Here is a 15,424-nt window from a genome sequence, read left to right as displayed (position 1 = left end):
TGGCACCTTCTTAAAAATTAGTCAAGTATTAGGTCAATGAAATTCAGAGAAAAAGACAGAAAAGCAGAAATAATAGATCTATAATTTTTTCTAGCCATAATGCAAAATAAAAGTCATATTCAATCAAGGGCCTTTAAAGCACAGATTTCAAATTATTTGGAAATAAAATTTAAAAAAGTGAACTGGCTATGAAACGAAAAAGAACTTTAAAAACCATCAAATTAAAAATCTTCAATTAAATTTCAAAATGGTAATAATGAAAAGCAAAAGAGAAATTAATAATTTAAAGCATTCAATATCTGGAGTATTCCCTATTTTTAGTTGTTTTTCAAAAAATTATAGAAATCTATTTTCTTTACTAATATACTTCATTTAATACATGCATATATGTAAATAAACACACACACACACATATATATACATATATCTAGGGTGCAAAGTGAGATAATTTTATTTCTCTATATAAACATTTAGAGAGATGTACCTAACTATCTATATGTATAACATATCTATGGAGATTTAGGGTGCAATGTGACACATTATATAATTGTCTAATGTACACAGATATCAGGTATACAAGTATAAGTTATAGATATACATGTCTCATCCTGCATATGTCTATATAGATATATCTGTTTATATCTACATATATATATAGATAGATAGATAGATAGATAGCAATTCATGTCTCACTTTGCACCCTGAATCTATCTTTTTTAAATATTTATTTATTCTCTTTTTGTACAAATAATTTTTTTATACATTAATAAAATATTCTTGTTTAAGAGTAAACAGAATACCCCTCTCCCCAAAATATAGACTAGCTTGAGCAATAAAGGGGAGAAAAAAATTAAAATAAAAAAAATAATAGTAATAATTGTAGTTATGTCCAGGTGGCGCAATGGACGGAGCCCCAGCCCTGGAGCCAGGAGCACCCAAGTCCATATCCAGCCCCATGCACCCAACAATCACCCAACCTGAATCTATCTTTATCAGGAGGTAGATTATATGTTTTATCATTGGTCCTCTAGGTTGGTGGATGATCACTGTGTTGATCATAGTTCTTATAACTTTCAAAATGTTTGTCTTTACAGCATTGTTGTTATTGTATAAATTTTCATTTGCCTGATTTATATTATATATCTGTGATTTCCTTTATTTCTTCCTTGGATTGGGATGAATAAGAAATTCTAGAATGGTCTTAACTGAACTTTGCATCTCCCCAAACATGTAACCTGTCAAGTACTCTGAATGGCAGAAGATACTTAAAGTTTACAAATGAATGAATGACTGTTAAAACTAGAAAAGACCTCTCACAGTCCATTAATTAAGCCCAGCACCTTACAGAAATGGAAGAAATTTGTCCTAGACCACACAAATTTAGTAACATCAGAGCAGAGCAGAAAACCCTCTCCATCTCCATCTTCCAATTTTTCCAGTTTCTTTTAAGTCCCTCCTAAAATCCTTTCTTCTACCAAAAAATCTTTCCTGATCCCCTTTAATTCAAGAGACTCCTAATGATTATCTTCAATTTCTTCTGAGTAGGTATTGTTTGTACATATATTTTTATATATTATCTCCCATTAGTCTGTGAGTTCCTTCAGAGCAGGGATTATCTTTTCTTTTCTTTATATTTCCAATGCTTAATACAATGTTTGGTACATTATAGACATTTAATAAATATTAGTTTTACTGACTGACTACAGTCAAATATTGTTCTGTTCCCTAGGAATCCAAGGCAAGGATAGAATGAGGAGCCTAAAAATGGCACACACATAAAAAGAGGTAAACAGAGAAATATCAAGTCTTGCGGCCATTGATTAGTTGCCTGGAGGTAAAAATGACCAGTTAGTAGCCCTTAAAAAGAAAGTCTACAAAACTCCCTGTTGAGGTTTGAATATTAGTCTCTCAATTGAATGACCAATAATCAATTGATTACCAGCAATGATCCATGATTAGATTCTCTTCTAATTATTCTATGAATCTTTACTGCTTAGCTCCTGAAATTCCTTTCTTCTTGGCTAGTTTTTGCCCAGAATTACTTTCTCAGGGCATATCTAGACCATTCATACTCATGTATCTGACTTTTTGGTCTTTTACTTTGCTTCATGATTTCCAACATCTTTTTATATGTTATTTGTGAGAAATAAATCATTTGGATCCCTATTCTACTCCAATCAGTATTAATCAGTTTGCTATGATTCCATACGGGTAGTGATTATAAGTTTTGCATTTTATTTCCAGAATTGTGAGATGTAGATTGTAACTTCATTGGCTTAAATACAGGAAGCTAGCTAGAGACCTTCCACATGTGTTTTTTCTTGTCATGGTGACCAAGCCCAAAATGGCGGAAGTGACTCAATTACATGAAAAGCAATCCAACTTGAGGACCAACATGAGCAGGTGAACATCTTATGACCATTTTATGACCATGTAGTCCATGGAGATGTCCCATGCTTCATCCAATCCAAGAGCCCTTTCTCTAGCTGATGCATATAGAATGTGTAGTCTTTGTGTAGTCTTTTTAGAAGCAAAGTCCATCAAACAATGAGATTCTATACTCTATATAGCCTTTTTAAGAATGTTCATATTTAAAATCTAGTATCATATTTTATAAAAATAAGACCTTGGAAGAAGGGGACCTAATGAGAAAGATCTGAAGTCCACTTCATTAGAGGGGACCATGGATGAAGTGCCAATGGCTTAGAACTTTACTTCAGTTTCTTTTATTATAGATTGGACAATTTTAATCCCCATATTATGTTTCTCCATTATAATAAAATTATTTGATAGGTAGACTATATTTTTCTTGCTCTTATCTTATTCCTTTTCTGATTCATATTATATATTAGGTTCTTCTCCTGGGGGTGGGGCTGTTGATTCCAGAATTCCTAGAGTAGAGTCAAAGGTGGTTTTGTTTCTTAGGAATCCAAGGTGGAAGAGGGATGCTGAGGAGTCGAATTCCTTAACTGAGAAAACAGGCAACCAAAGAGCAATTAACCCAGAGCAAACTTCAAGAATAGGTAAATGAAAAGGATGAGCAGAGGGTAACAGTCTTAGTGATCTCAACCAAGCAATACTTGGCTATCCACTGTATTAGATAGGGACACATTGAAAATTAAGGGAAGTGACACCACCAGAACTCAGATTTCCCAATTCTCAATGCAATGCTCATCTGTTACTTCCCTAATATTGTTTCTGCCTTTCTTTGATGGTATTTCACAATTCTACCTTTAAAAGATTGAACTAGAAAATGCTTTTTTAATCCTCCAGTCTTTTAATTCAACAGATAAGGAAACAGAGACTTGCAGCAAGGAATGGCGCTTGCCTAAGATCACATAGTCTTTGTGAAGACGTGTATTGCTGTGGAGATAACAAAATCAAGAGATGATTGCTATAAACTTTAAAAAGGCATACAATTTAAATTGAAGACTCCTAATTTTGTCCAATCCAGTAATTTTATAAAGGACATAATGGGCCCTCATTAAAGGAAGTGAGTTAGTCAAGGTCATATAACAAGATGTAGAAGAACCAAGTGAGTTTTCTGATCTAAAAAATGAAATTCTCATAATTAAGGAATAATAAAAATAAAAACATTTCACTTTTTTGTAGTGCTCTAAGAGTTACAAAGTGATTTTCTCATAACTCAGAGAGATAGGTAGTTCAGATGTTATTTGTTCTAGCTTATAGTTAATGATGATGATGATGATAACAACTATGATGATGATGATGATGATGATAATCATAAGAATTGGCTAACTTTTCTTAAGATTTTCAAAGCACCTTCAAAATTTTATTTTATTCTCACGGTATTCTTGGGAATGTTGCTTTTATTATCTCCATTTTATAAAGAAGAAAATTGAGGTAGGCAGAAGTTTAAATGACTTATCTAGGGTCACATAGCTAGTTTGTGTTAAAGTAGAATTTTAACTCTGGTCTTCCTGACCTCAGATTCAGCTTTCTGTATACCATGCCACCTGGCTGGTCCAGTGATTAAAATATCCATCCCTTTGGAATAAGAACAACTTTTTTTTTAGATTTTTTTCAAGACAATGGGGCTAAGTGGCTTGCCCAAGGCCACACAGCTAGGTAATTATTAAGTGTCTGAGGTCGGATTTGAACCCAGGTACTCCTGCCTCCAAGGCCGGTGCTCTATTCAATGCGCCACCTAGCCGCCCCCAAGAACAGTTTTCTTTTGAAAAACAGTAGAACTACCAAATTTAGCCTCCCTTCTTTCTTTGAGCCGAAGTCCAAATGCTTTCTAGCAGGGTCATGAGAGGAGATACTTTAGAAAGTAATCAGAGAGGAAGAGTACAACTGAGTTATTAGGAAATTACAGATCAAATTAAGTTACTCTCCAAGCTTTGAAGCATTTTGATCATAAGTGGAAGGAAAAAAGTGAGCACATGGGTCCTTTCCAGCCCAAGGTTTAGAAGGAATAAAAATAAATCCTATTTAAAGAAAAGAGGGAAATCATTTCTAGAATATGAAGATAATTTGAATTAAGTGTATTTCTTTTGATGGGTAATCTGTGCTGACAGGCAAGAACAGTCTGTGAGACAAGAGAGTCTCCTCTCTAGGTCACTGTTTAATTATGAAAGTGGGTAAAGTTTGAGTTATATATTCTTCTTCTTCATAATAATAATAATAATAATAATAATTTGGCAAAATGATTATCCCAAATTTACACTTGTATTTCAGCAAAAATCTTTCTAGTCACTGTTGTAGGTTAGATCAGTAGTGTCACATTCAAATAGAAACTGGAATTACTAAACCATAATAAGGAACCTTGCTACTTATTAACTTAGAAAAGCAGATATTAACCTCATCTAGCTCTGTAGTATTGAGGGGGGAAGCTAGGTGGTACAGTGGATTGAGAGCCAGGATGGAGTCAGGAAGACTCATCTGAGTTCAAATTTGTCATCTTTGACAAGTCACTTAATCCTCCTTTCTTGAGTTCCTTATCTATAAAATGAACTAGAGAAGGAAAAGACAAACAATCTTTGCCAAGAAAACTCCAAATGTGATCATGAAGGATGAGCACAACTGAAATGGTTAAACAATAAAATTGTATTTTTATTCATTTTGTTAAATATTACCCATTTACATTTTAATCTGGTTCTAGGGGCACTTGGTAGTGCTGCAAATGCAGTCCAAATGTATTTAACATCTTTAGATAAGATGATCATATAATCAAGAGAATTCATAATTGAAATGTTTTCAGTGCAGGCCCAAAGGACTCTGACATTCATCTTCTTCCAGTCCCCATACTACATGGTTTCCACAACATTCCTGCTGACCCTTCCCTTCTGCTCTTCCCTGAAACTCCTCCATCATTCAGGCCTTTCCTGATGATCCCTCAGTTCCATTAAAACAACAACAACAACCCAACAAAAACACATTCTCTCTAGGCTCACCTTCTCCCTGTCTTGCTGATGTTCTCTGATAGGGCTAAAACTTCAATACTTTAAGTTAGAGATTCCTAATTATTTTGGCTACTGGTCCCCTTAAGCATCTGGTGAAGTCAATGGATTCCTTTGTAGAGATTTTTTTTAAATATGCAAAGTAAAACATAAAGGATTACAAAAAACCCAAGTATATTAAAATGGTTATTAACATATTTTTTAGAAAATAAATTCATAGCCCCTAGATTAAGAATGCTTATTTTAAGTATTTCATCTATGTGGATAGATCATAAAACCCTCTATTATTCAGGAGGCAAAGAGTAAAAAGTAAAAAGATTTTTTTGAGTTCCTGTAACAAAAACAAATAGACTTACAAGCCAGTCACATTATGGATGGGTTAAGATTCTCCAAGCTTAATGAGGTCAGTCTCTGGACCACATATATATCATCCATTGCTGAACTCTTACTCAAAGGGTTTGGTTAGGCCTATTAGAAATCAAATTCTTCTGGAAAAAGTCTTCAAGAATCCAGGGCCACCTCAAGCCAAAATAATTTTTTCCTGGTGTCTAGGACTAATAAGATGATTTAAACTAAAATTTTTTTAAATAACTGGCAATGCTATTGCACTTGCAGATTAGAGACATCTTTAATAACAGTTTCTCAGTTCTTCGCAGCTCTACAGAAGAATTTGGCTCCGTATAGAGCTGGGTCAGAGATGGAGAGCTCATCAAATTTCAAGTCAGAAGACTAAGACTGGAATCCAGAATTAGATTTCTTTGCATCTGTGTGACCTCTCTTAGGCTCTGAAGGAAAGAAAAAGTGGAGTGTGGTGGGGTGGGAATGATACAGATGATCTTGAAGGTCCCTTTTATCACTAATTTCTGTGATTCTATGATCCATTCTATGTTAATTGACTTTATTTCATGACTTTTCATCATTATAGACACTGAAGCAGCCTAAAATCTCACAGCTGGGAGGGACCTCAGAGGTTTCACTGGGTTTGGGATTGTAAGGAATCACAGAGATAACTTAATACAACTCCTCCTAAGATCTAAATAGTGTCTAGGCTAAGGTTCCATGACAATGATGCACTGGCAGCAGCACCTGGTCTCCATCCCAGATTTCGGGAAACTGTCATGAGTTTGACACCCTGCTTCTTTGTGACTTTTCCATTCTCCTTGTCTGATGCATGGTCATTCTTTGTCTTTTTTGCCCATCTAATTTTTAATCATCTTTTGAGAAACTCATTGCAAGGATTTAATTCAATACTCAACAAATTTGACAATAGAAATAGTTTTAGTTTTCCAGCCTAGGGGTCTGTGAAGACCCTGGTCTGTGCTAGTAACAATACTACACTTACTGAGTTTCTTTGAGGGAGCTAAGTTTGTGTATGAGAGGGGTATGTTTAACAGATGATCACTTCCTTTAGTTGGAAAAGTAAGAAATCTTTTATGGAGATGAGAAATTGAACTTAACTGGTTTTGAATTGGGGACAAGCCGCTTAACTGGATTTGCCTGTTTATTTTTAGAAATGTATTTCTCTTTGCCTCCTGAATAATAGTTTTCATTGGTTTTAGATCTGGAAAGGACAACAATGAGCCCAAAGAGACCTTGGGGCCCTTTAGGACAATCTCATCATTTTATAAGTGAGAAAATTGAGGTAAAAGATATGAAATGACTAGTGTCCAGAGTAAAGTATCAGTGCCAGGTTTAAACTGAGGTCCTCTGACATCCTAACTAGTGGCCTCCATGTTTGAACATCTTTCAGAATCAGAAGAAATTCAGGGATCTCCAGATAGTTGAAGATAGTTATCATTTCTATCCTAATTGCTGTCTCTGGGTTAAAAAGTTCCAATTCCTTTACTCCTCTAACAAAAGGAATTCAACCTCTTATTTGGCTTAACCACAAGAACTGTGAAGGAGTGTTCAGAGAGTACAGAACCAAAATGAAGGTGAAATGCTGGTTAAGCAGTATTACAAAATATTTTGTTTTAAAGTTTCAATATCCTGGGAAAGCATAATAAGGACTAAGTCTTTGTCAACAATAGCCTGTGTTTTAAGCATTTTCTTTGTGCAAAGGAAATGATAGCTATTCTATATCTGATCTACACTGTCCATTGAGTAACTTTCTACTCCCCCCCACTTTGGGGAGATCCCTAGATGTGAACTAAAATGTAAGTTTTAGGGCTTTGGGGTATGGATATAAAAAAAAAGCCAAAGAGCATGAGAAAAAGATTCTAATCCTTAGGAAGTTAGAAAATTCCAGGATTAAACTTGGTCTCAAGATCTAGGGACAAGAACTAGGAGAGACTCCTTAATAGAGAGGAAGAGGTTTGTGGGACTCCAGTCCTCTAGATTCAGTAGTAATAATTGCTGTTATATTTGACTGCCTGGTAGATGAGGAGCATGTTAATCATATGTGGCTTTCAACAAGGCTCTTATGACTAAGTGTCCTAAGTCTTATCTTTGTGGCCAGCTTTGAAAGATGTAGGTTGAATGTTAATCAGGAATGTTGGTAGCTAGTAGAATAAATAAATACTAAACCCCTATAGTAATGATTAATGGACTAGGGTGAACCTGGAAGGAATGGAATTCTCTAGTGGAATGCCCCAGAGATCTGTCCTTTGACCCCATTTTATTCACCACTTTTATTATTGACTCAATGAAGTTATAGATATCATGATTGCCACTTTTGTAGATGACACTAGGATGTTCAAATTCAAACTCACATTCAAAAAGATCTGGCCATTCTAGCAGGATGTGGCCAAAACTAAGATGATGACATTAAATAGAATTTTAAAAATGCTTCATAAGTTTAAAGTGTCATATAAATGAGTTGTTTTTGCAGTTTTTTAGTGGATCACAAGCTTGATATGAACATAGAATTTTTTTTCCAGTAGAATTAACAGAAGTCTAGAGAAAGGGAGGTGATAGTTTCCAGTCTTTTGTCTTGATCAAGCTATTTCTGGATTATTGTGACTAGTTAAGGGTATCCTATTTAAGAGTGACAGAGATAAACTGGGAGAGATAAAAATGGTATGATGAATATAAAGTCAACATTGTTCAAAGCCTGCCTCTCATTTATACTGTGTTGATTCTCAAAAACTGTAAGGTGTAGAAAATGGGCTAATCTGAACAGACTCATTGATATTTTGATAAATTGATGTTGTATACAGCTAGAATATCTGATTCTCTATTTTGCATAATGATGATAATGTTTGTTTTTCATTCTTGAAGAAGACCATGACATCAGGGACCTGATGCCAAAACAAGCATGTGAATTGGATTTGAATGAAAAGTCACCAGACTCATTTTCTCCTCCGTTTTGCATAAAAGAATCAAGATAAATCAACAAATCTTTAATAACTGCCTATTATGTGCTAGCACTTTACTAAATATGGGATAGAAACAGAAAAACAGTCCCTGCCTTCAAGGAGCTTACATTCTAATAAGGAAAAATAATATATAAAAGGAAGCTGAAAGGGGGGTGGGGAAGGTAGAAGGAGGGAAGTATGGTAGAAAAAGTCTGGAAAATCAGAACTAGAGCACAGAAAAAAACAAAGACATAGCTGGCCTGGGCACTTTTCTTAAAATAAAGGCTCTGTGAGTAATCAACCAAGTAGGTAAAGGGGCAAAGTGAAATTTCAGGGTGAGGAAGCTTCTTGGACAGGATGGAGAAAGTCCAGAAAGTCAGGAATGGAACACAGAAAGGGTTTTATAAGGAGGCAGCAAGATTTCATATTAGCCATAATATAGTACTAAAGTCAGGAGTTATTACTCCATCTGTTACTGTGGTTTGCAGTTTGATACAATAAGGCAGGAATGTTGCTCAAAAGGCCACAACCTCTCTGAATCTCAAGTTCTCTGTAAAATGAGGGAGGTTGGGTTAGAAAGCCATTGTGATCCCTAAATCAGCAAGTTGTGACCTTTGTTTATAGTCTTTGAACTTATAATAATAAGAGTATTTTTTAAGGCAGAGGGAATCTGAGAGACTGGAGAATCTAACTATCAATTAGACAGATGAAGAAACTTAATTAGTTTCATTCCCTTGACAATCTGGAGATTACATTGAGAGTGAGATAGGCTTCCTACCTAAGCTGTCATACAAATTTCATGAGGCATCTTTGGCAGAATCTTCCAAAATATTTGGAATTTTTTTTTGTGTTTTTTTTTTTTTTTGGGCAAGGCAATGGGGTTACGTAACTTGCCCACAGCTAAGTGAGTATTAAGTGTCTGAATCTAGATTTGAACTCAGGTCCTCCTGATTCCACGGCTGGTGCTCTATCTACTGTGCCACCTAGCTGCCTCACCCCCTACTGTAACACCTAACTGTCCCCCCACTGCACCACCTAGCTGCACCCATTAAGGGACTAAATTGGAGAAATAAGAATGAGGATTTTTTCCCTTGTTAGATAATGGTCTGGAATAATAGACTATGAATCAGCACCAGACACAGAAAATCAAAAAATTAAACAATCTGCTAGGGGCACTATGTCTGGTTGCCCTTGGCTATGCAAGCTAGTTTATTACTTCAGCTATGAGCTTGAAGAGCCTAATTCATCCTTGTCAGGGAAAAGCTTTCTAGTTCTCATACCTGAGCATATGGACACATAGATCCAATAGATGTCCTGAAGAACTGAAGCCTAAAAGAAGGTGGTAGAGAAACAACAAGGATAAAAACAACAGAATGATCTTCAGCAGATATGTGATACCTACCAGAGACTAGGTATAATACAGGGAAAACCAGCATCAGGACATTCCCAGAAGTCAATAAGCAGTTCTTTGACATAAAGGTGAGTTGTACTGTTTACTCATGTGTCCCCTCCATGATTTTTCCCTGGTTGTGTTTCTTTTATATGTGTACATCCCTCAATGTGTGGGAGCGTGTGCCCTCCATATGTGATTGGGGGAAATCTTTTCTTGTCTCTTTAATTGCTGTGCCATTTAAATGAGTAAGAGAAGGGGAATACTCATTTATTAAGTGCCTATTATGTATCAGGAATTGTACTAAGCTTTTTACAGATATTATCTTCTCTGATCCTCAGAACAAACTGCTAATGCAATACTATTATTAGTTAGTCAGTCAATAAATACTTAATAAGCATCTGCTTAGTATAGAATATAGAAAATCCCTGTTTCTAAAGAGTTCACAGTTTAATAGGGGAGACAAAATGCACACAACTATGTACAAACAAGCTATATAGAGGACAAACTGGAAATAATCAACAGAGGAAAGACATTAGAATTAAGGGGGATCAGGAAAGGTTTTTCTAGAGATTATATTTTAGCTGGAATTTGAAGGAAACCTTTGTCTTCTTCACAGGGACTGACACAGAGCTTAGAATATATTAGGTGCTCAATAAATTCTGGTGTTTGATTAGCTATACAGGCTCCAAATTTATATTGCTTTTCTCAACTCAAAACTTTGAAGTTAAGAAGCTTATTATTTATCACACAAGGAGGACATCCATTGATTCTCTTTTGACAGATACATCTTTTTGGGGGCTCTGTCTTTATCTGATCCAGGCAATGCAGTCTATCATCTGCTTAGAGTTTTATTCTGCTTATAAATTTGTTGTGATGGTGTGAAGATAATAATGGATGGGTGAGTGGTGGAGTGAGGAGTAAGGGAAAGAGGTAGGTAGGAAAAGGGAACATTAGAGGGAATTTGTTGTAAACATGAACTTGAAAGTCTTTGGGGTGAAGACCTGCTGATGGGAGGGAGGACAGTAAATAGATGAATTTGCTTTCAGTCTTCTCTAATGAAAAATGACTGCATGTCGCCTCCTATCTTGCATTTTATAAAATTTTTAGGCTCAGATTTTTCCTTCATACTTTTTTCCTAAGGAGGCCAATGCCATGGCCAGAATGATCTCTTTCCTCATCTTTGACTCTTGGAACCTCTAGTTCCCTTCATGCATCATTCCAGAGATCAGCTCCTTCACATTTCCTTTATGGGTTAGGTAGATAACTTGGTAGAGAGAGCACTGACTTTGGATTCAGGAGGACCTGAATTCATATCTACCCTTAGATACTTATTAGCTGTTTGACCCTGGGGCAAATCATTTAACTTTGATTGTTTATTAAAAAAAAAAACTTTACTAATTCCTCAATTGTTTTCTTTCCACTCTTAGTATATATTCTGTTTTTATTTATCTATGAACATAATGTTTGTCCCTAATTGAACATAAGCTCCTTTATGTTAGAGACAGTTCTAATTTTGTATTTGTACCCTTGGTTCCACAGATAGAATCCCTGCCCTCAAGGAGCTTATAATCTAGGGAGAGAAAGAAGACGAGTGAATAAAGAGAACTGTCCCTAAATGAATAGGTTGTCTTATGGAGTAGTGAGTTCTTTGTCTCTGGCAGTCATTAAGGAAAGACTAGCTGACTGTTTGTTATACATGTCATAGAGGGGAGTCCCATTTATTTACAAGTTGTCTTAGATGATCCCCGAGTTCTCTTCTACTCTGAGATTCTGAGATTCTAAGTGTAACCCATAACTCAAGCTATGGGATCCATGTCCAGTTTTGAGGATGACTGCCTAAAAACCTCATCTCTTTTTAGTTTCTATAGTTTCCACCCCAAGTTGCCTATGAGAAAGCTCAGAATATAATTGAAATATAGTTTGCATCTCAAAGATGTGGATAAAAGGGTTCTAAGATCCTACACAAGGTAAAAATACATTATAGGTTGCAGGATAGCATATATCACAACACACAAAAGATTTAAAAACAATTTAAAGAACTCATATAGTACCACACACAATCAATAAAATTATACTCTTTTCTTGAATGCTACCTTCCCCCAGGGTCCTAATGGCACCTGGACTCATAGTATCACCTTGTGGGCTTAGACTCCCCTTAGAAGGGAAAGGAAATTGAGGTTGCAAAGAAAACAATTTACTGAATTCTTCTTTCATTCCAGGCAGCTCCTAGTTTTAAGATACTATCCTTAAGTAGTAAGATTCAACTACCACTAGTCAAAGAAATGCATGTGGGGTTTCTAGAAGGGATCCCACCCCTAACATTCTAGTGAGTTTCTTTTACTCCTAGGAAACATATGGGTATCCACCCTTATGAAGTTTGGAGTTTCCCATGAAAAAAAATCAGATTTTATATTGTTAGAGAAGTGGCTACTTTTCTCACTGGACTTGCATAGTCTAGGTCTCTTAGTCACTTACAGAATGGCTTAATCTTCCCTACCACTCTTCCAACTTTGTAATCACATATACAATCCTATTCTCTCAAAGAACACTGCCTAGAAATGTTTCCTCTCTCTCTATAAGATTGGATTGAAAAATCTTAAATGTGGGTTTAATTGAGTCCAGGAAATCTCTTCTTTTGCTAGAAGGCTGGTTATTAATAATCTAGGGAAGATTAGTTTGGCTTGGTAATGATTATCATAGCTCTTATGTCTATAGAAATTACAATTCACAAATGGCTCTATAAGGATGGTAGTAAAATTTTTTATCCCCATTTTACAGGTGGGAAAACTGAGACTCAGATATGTGAAGCATTAAAGTTGAGCTCAAATCCAAATCTGCTAGGTTAAGTTCCCTTTCAAGGTCCTTTCTACTCCATTCCACTACCACTCAACATACTGAAATGTACTGGAAAGAGAACTGGACTGAAGTACAAAGATCTAGTGCCAGTTTTCTTATTTATGAACTCTGTGACCATGGAAAAGTTTCAAATTCTTCACCTATGAATTGAGGGGACTGAATAAAATGAGTTTAAGAACCCCTCTATCTTCAATCATCGCTCTGATGTTCCTTCCAGTGCTAACTTTCTGTTTTTCCCTGCCTTTTCTATACTTGACATTCCATTTTGTATGAACTCTATACATTCACAAGAAAGACACAGCTCAGGTTCAGAAAGAAGTCATCTAGTGGTAGTTTGCTAATATTAAAACAAAGAATACACTGAGGATATATTACAAGCCTCTAAGATAGCTATCATGTTCCTTTTTGTCCTAACTTCTACCATGTTGTGGAAAACAAGGTCCAACTAGGAATCACCTAGTTCTGCCAGAACTGTAGGCTGACAATGAACCTTGAGACTTATCCTATTTCTCATTTAGGATGGTGTAAAAGGAGTCAGAAACTTTTATAAAAGAATCACTAAGTGGATAAAGCACCCGCCCTGGAGTCAGGAGTAGCTGGGTTCAAATCCCTTCTCAGACACTTAATAATTACCTAGCTGTGTGGCCTTGGGCAAGCCACTTAACCTCATTTGCCTTGCAAAAACCTAAAAAAAAAATAAATGAATCACTAGAGAATTGGCAGACCCTCATGTGCATCTGAATATACTAATGAGAAATAAGCTACAGAAGAATGTATACACAGATTAGTATAATATATTTTGTGTTCAGTAGTTACAACTATGGATAATTTCATCGGTCACTCTGGCTATTTTTGTCTTTTAGTTCTCCTCCTTTGGGAGAAGGAGGTCTAACCTAAAAAGCCTGTCTTAATCTATAAGGTCCCTTGAAGAAATGAGATTCTGTGTTTCTATGAGTTATTAATCTAAATTCTCTTCTATATGAAGGATCATGGGAGTGAAGAGTTGAAAGAGCCTTAGAGATCATGTGATCCAATTTGTAGATTTTACTGAATCCCAGAAAAGTAAAATGACTTGACTGAGATCACACAGCTACTAAGTGGCTAAGACTTGAAGTCTGAATTCAGAGTTATTTTCACTCTCCTGTACTCCCTCCTTTTTTTTCTAAGACATTTTAAAATAAGAATGGTTGACAGTAAAGACTTTATTACCCTTCTCAAAATCACATTCATTCTTAGGCCTTGAGTCAGCATCTGAACAACTAATCTCACTGAATGATGCCATGGAATTTGAAAACTCAAGACAGTGATAGATATCCTGACAGGTTGGTGTAGCCACAGTGAATCATAAAAGTTTCAACTCACATGAATTGGGCATGTTATCAAAACTATACATGACTTTTTTCTTGTTAATTTGAGAATTTCTGTCTTTATTTTGGAAATGACTTCGTTTTCCCTAAGTCCCATATTAGATCTAGTCTTAGAAGCTACTGCCAAAGTGGTCTGATTTGAGACATGAATGTGAAAATCCTCTTGTTCCCAGATATGTTTCTACCAGCCTTCCTAAATGTCTGAGATTCTTACCATAACTTGATCAAATTTCCTGTTAATATGCAATCCAAGAAGAGGCATTAAAACACTATCACACTTTAACTCCAAGGCTCATTAGCTTCCCAGCTGCAGAATAGGCCAGAAAAACTGAAACACAAAATTAGTAAATGTTGATGGGAGTCAAGAAGAGTTAGGTAGATAGCAAATAGCATGGCTTGATGAAGGTTGGTTAGTACAGAATGTCATAATGTTGTTCAGTTTTTTTAAGTCATGGAAAATTCTTTGTGACCCCATTTGGGGCCTCCTTGGGAAAGATATTGGAGTGGTTTACCATTTCCTTCTCCAGTTAATTTTATAGATGAGGAAATTGAGGCAAAGAGAATTAAGTGCCTTGCCCAGGGTCACACAGCTAGTAAGTGTCTGAGGTCACATTTGAACTCAGGTCTTCTTGATTCCAGGACAGGTGCTCTATTGACTATACCATCTAGCTTTACTCCCTTTTCCCAATATGGAATGCTCCATGACTTTTGTGTTATTTTTGTGCAAGGATCATGCTAATCTTGTCTGTATCATTCCATTTTTAGAATAACGCTGCCAAAGCAAGCATTTATAACACAAAAAAATAATTTTTAAAGTTTCACTGGATGGGGGGGCAAAAGGAGGAAAAAGAAAGGGTAAGGACCACTGCTTGTGAGATTAAAAGAGCAGGCAGAATTAATCTACTTTTGTTTTTCTTTTTTCTATGAAGGAAAATAATCTTGAGACTGGGAAGGATGAAACAAATATTATAACAGGGTGTGTAAATTACAAGATAAATAAGTCTTGTTTATTTTTCATTCTCAAAGAAGATCATGACATTAGGGAAATGATGCCATGATATGTAAGTTAATTGGTTAAGTGAGGGGCAG

At 35.7% G+C, this 15,424-nt stretch overlaps 1 protein-coding gene and 1 non-coding gene across 2 annotated transcripts in view; both read right to left on the bottom strand.

Annotated features, from left to right (window-relative positions):
* EVL (Enah/Vasp-like) overlaps positions 1-15,424 on the bottom strand; it is a 274,426-nt gene that overhangs the window by 236,826 nt on the left and 22,176 nt on the right. The gene's annotated exons all lie outside the window — the stretch shown is intronic.
* LOC141510613 (U6 spliceosomal RNA) lies at positions 15,019-15,122 on the bottom strand. Its single transcript, XR_012475060.1, has one exon. It is a non-coding gene; the product is annotated as a U6 spliceosomal RNA (small nuclear RNA).

Source organism: Macrotis lagotis, chromosome 1, assembly GCF_037893015.1.
Source record: "Macrotis lagotis isolate mMagLag1 chromosome 1, bilby.v1.9.chrom.fasta, whole genome shotgun sequence".
Taxonomy (NCBI): domain Eukaryota; kingdom Metazoa; phylum Chordata; class Mammalia; order Peramelemorphia; family Peramelidae; genus Macrotis; species Macrotis lagotis.
Note: the sequence above shows the minus strand (reverse complement) of the source record. Positions and strands in the feature narration are given on the sequence as shown.